Source organism: Chenopodium album, chromosome 8 (assembly GCF_948465745.1).
Source record: "Chenopodium album chromosome 8, dcCheAlbu1.1, whole genome shotgun sequence".
NCBI classification, from domain to species: Eukaryota; Viridiplantae; Streptophyta; class Magnoliopsida; order Caryophyllales; family Amaranthaceae; genus Chenopodium; species Chenopodium album.
In genome coordinates this window covers 45543852-45547799 of record NC_137841.1, presented here as the reverse complement: position 1 = coordinate 45547799, position 3948 = coordinate 45543852, and the positions used below count along the sequence as shown (strand labels likewise).

General features: G+C 37.4%; 1 non-coding gene across 1 annotated transcript; it reads left to right on the top strand.

The window, feature by feature from the left end:
- On the top strand, positions 1-107 carry LOC145556842 (small nucleolar RNA R71). The gene has a single exon (XR_014091936.1). It is a non-coding gene; the product is annotated as a small nucleolar RNA R71 (small nucleolar RNA).
- Positions 108-3948: the final 3841 nt, after the last annotated feature.

Genomic DNA, 3948 nt, shown 5'->3' with positions numbered 1-3948 from the left:
AATTCATGATGAGGACATGCTCTAATCAAATCCTTAAACCTTTCCCATGCTTCCTCAAGAGTTTCATCTAGTTCTTGCTCAAAGGAAGCTATCTTCCTCCTCATTTTTGCGGTTTGCTCATCGGAAATGAACCTCTTTAGAAAGGCCATCGCAACTTCCTTCCATGGGGTGAGAGAGTTGGGCTTTAAAAGCTTGAGCCATTTCTTTTCTCTTGCGGTGAGAGATTGCTGAAAGAGATGCATACGAATGTAATCTTGGCTAACTTGATTTGTTTGCATCATTGCACACAACTCGAGGAATCGGTCCAAATGCTCAATGGGGTCTTCACTTACGCCTTCGGAAAATTGCTTAATTTTCACCATCCTAGCATATTGTGGATGGATTGTGAAATTACTCTCGGTGGTCGGGAGAAGTATACCACTCATGAGCTCATAGACTTCCATATTTCTAAACTCCTTAAAACAAAGGTCATCCTCTTGTCTTGCCACATCTCTCTTTGAATACAACAAAGCTAAGCATACTATTAGCAATGACAAGTAGGATTAAACAAGCAAAATAAAAAGACTCTAACAATAGCAAAATAAATGCTAAACAAGCCGCTTCCCCGGCCACGGCGCCAAAATTTGGTCGGGTTAGATAGGTCGTTAAGCTACTACCCTAACCAAATTAATCATTTATAATTCCTAAACCTACACTAAACTAGTTAGTGGAAAGTAAAGGGTCGAACCACTAGGGAAGCACGCTAATTCAACATCTATAATCACTAATGCAAGAGTGAAAAGGGGATTGTTTTTGTTGGTTTTGTTGAGTAAGAACACTAAAACTACAAATAAACACGAAAATGATGGTTAAAATCAAGGGAAAATGACGCTAGGGATACGAGGGTGTCCAATATGATTAGAAAGAGGGGAATAATGGTGATTATGATGAAACACATGCCAAACAGAACACAAGATTCTACCTAAACAATTCATTCTCATGCAATAGTCTAGGAAAATCAATGAAAAGAGGTCTACACTAATAAGGATCATTCTCATGCATCCTATTAGTTACAATAATATCAAGAGAATAAAGAAGCACAATGCATAGAAACTCCACCTTAATAACTCATTCTCATGCAATCATTAAAATAGAGATGATCCTAATCTAGTTCAAATCACATTCATGCATTTAAACTAGAAAACATCAAATAGAGTGCAACAATAATCTCAAGCTATTAAAAATCATGTCTTTCATCAATTTATGGCATAAGTTCAATCCAACCATCATCATTCATCCAATATCAACTCATATCTTCCACCCCCTTCCCCTAGCCAAAATTTTAGCCTAGAGAAGGAAGATTAAAAACAATATCAAAACTAGAAATAAACTCAAGAAACTCAAAACAAAACATGATTAAAATCAATGAAATCAATAATAACTAGATTAACTAATAAGATTAACAAGAATAAACAACAATAAAACAAATAAATAAAACTAAAGGAAAGGGGAAGAGTTTACTAAAGAAAGGATTAATGAAAGATGAAAACTTGAATTCTTGCTTGATTGAAAATTAAACTTAAGCAAAGTTTAATACTTGGAAGAAAATTGAGCAATAATCTACTTTCTCTCTCTAAAAATTATCTAATCTACCCTAAGAGAGAGAAGCTCTCCTAAACTAATTAAGAAAAATAGCATCATAAAATTCCCCCTTTCTTGTTACCCAAAGATGGGTATTTGTAGAAAGCTAATAAAACTAAGTAAAAATAAAAGAATTCAAAAATTAAGGAGGAAACAAAAGAAAATAAAAGAGAAAAGAAATAAGAAAAGAAAAGGAAAATAAAAAGAATAAGAAAAGTAAATAAAAGAAAAGAAAAAAAATTGAAAAATTAAAGCAAACCACATTCCCCAAATTAAACCATTAGACCCTCCATTCCCCTTCTTCTTCGATTTTTTTGCTTCTATGGGAATAATCCCATACTTCACTCACCATCAAACTCCATCATCAAACATCGCCATCAAATCCCCACCGTTCATCATCATCAACTATAATGGAGCATCAAATAGTGGCCATCCGATTTTCATTAAAATCACGCGAGAAGCTCGTGAATGAACCCACATTTGCGAGCCCGCAAAAACGTCGCGCAGAGGACGCGCAAAAGCTATTGCCTCGAATCTGAATTTGGACTCCATTTGTGCGCTTTCTAACAGGGCTGCGTTGCCGCAAATTGGGTTCTCTGTTAGAGGTTGTTGGTGAGTGTGTGACGATTGTTAATTTGAGGTGAATAATTGCGAGGTGATGCAGGGGAACTAGGCTGTTTGCGTGTTTGTTGCGGTTGAGTTCGGTGGCTTGCGAGTTGCGAGTTAGCTGGGATTTGTGGCAAAATGGGAGGCGCAGCAGGTGCTGCGGGCTGCTCTGATTGGAGGCCGCTGCTGGCAATTTGTGGTTGTTAGGTAGGTGGTAATTAAAGGCTGGAGATGTTGGGGTTTGGTTTGCTTGGGTAGCATTGCTTCTGGGAACGGCTTTAATTAGTGGCTGACGGTGGTTCTGGGTGTGGGGGTTGCGTGATAAGGAGAGAAGGAGCAGGGGATTTCGCCGCAGTTGCTTTTTCGGTGATTGAGGATGGCGGCGCGGCTAGTGGTTTGTGATGGTTGGTGGATGCGGTGAATTGGTGGTTTAATTGGTGAGTGGTAGAGACTCAAATTAGGAGTTGGCTGGTGGTTAAGGTTGTTACGGCTGGCTGCAAAATGGTAGCGTGGTGGATGCGTTTGTTGCTGTTGTAGTTGGTAGTGTTGAGGAAAGCAGGGAGCAGGGGATATGAGTGCGTGACTGGTGCGGTGGAGGATAAGTGTCTGTGGGGTGATGGTTAAGGGGCAGCAACTACGATGCTTGGAAGCTTCTTGGATTGAATCCTTTGACTCGAACCTCCGAACACGAATATGACTTTGAAACCCAGAACACCTACAACCAAAAACGCGAGGGTATTACCACGAAAAAAAATAAAATAAGATAAAGATAAAATAAAATAGAATAACTTAAAAATAAAATCAAAAGAAATTAAATAAAATAAAGAAAACAAATATTAAAATAAAATAAAATAAGAAAATGAGAGAAACTAGGAATTATTAACTAAAAACACAAAAATAAACTAAAAACTATTAAAAACTACTAAAATACTCAAAATAGATAAAAGACGAGAATAAGCAAATAAAAGAAATAAAGGACAAAATGGGCTAAATTATTGGAAAATAAGCTGGAAATCGACTCAATAAACACCCTAAAAGTGACATAAAAGTCACTTATCACCTCTCACTGGGTTTGGATATATGCCTCCAGTCCTGAGACATGTATTTCTATCTTGTGGACATCCAGCTCAAATACCGGACCTGACTCGAATACCGGACCATTTTGGCTTGAATAACGAAAACCCCTTTTCATCTTTTTTTACTTTGTTAAAGTCAGGCTAAAGTTTCAATGACATATCGAGGGACTTTAGACCAAATATGGCATTATAGAGGGGAAATCATCCCCATTAATCCTTTTAAAACCAATCTCTGCTCATGACTTGACATCACCCAGAACATCTTAACTTGTTAAAGCGTTCTACAATTGCAAAGGATCAATCTAGATTCTTTAGCGCGTTAAACTAGGAAAAACTTTTCCTAGCATTTATAGCTACTTGTTTCAAACACTTAGCGAACCAAGGATTGTTTCGACATGCTTAAACATTACTGAAAGATTCTCTATCCTTAGAGAACTTCGTAGAATGAGTCTCGGATTTATTTCCTTGACTACTTTGATCATCGTCTATTCTAGACTCAATCGAAGTGGGGACTAATTGTAGACTTCTACTTTTGGCCTCTTGTCTCGACCGGAAGTGCAATTACAATATTTAAAATCATCTTCGTGTTGAATCAAAGTGAAGAATACTTATAGAGAACTGGAAACACAAAAGACTAGCCCGAATT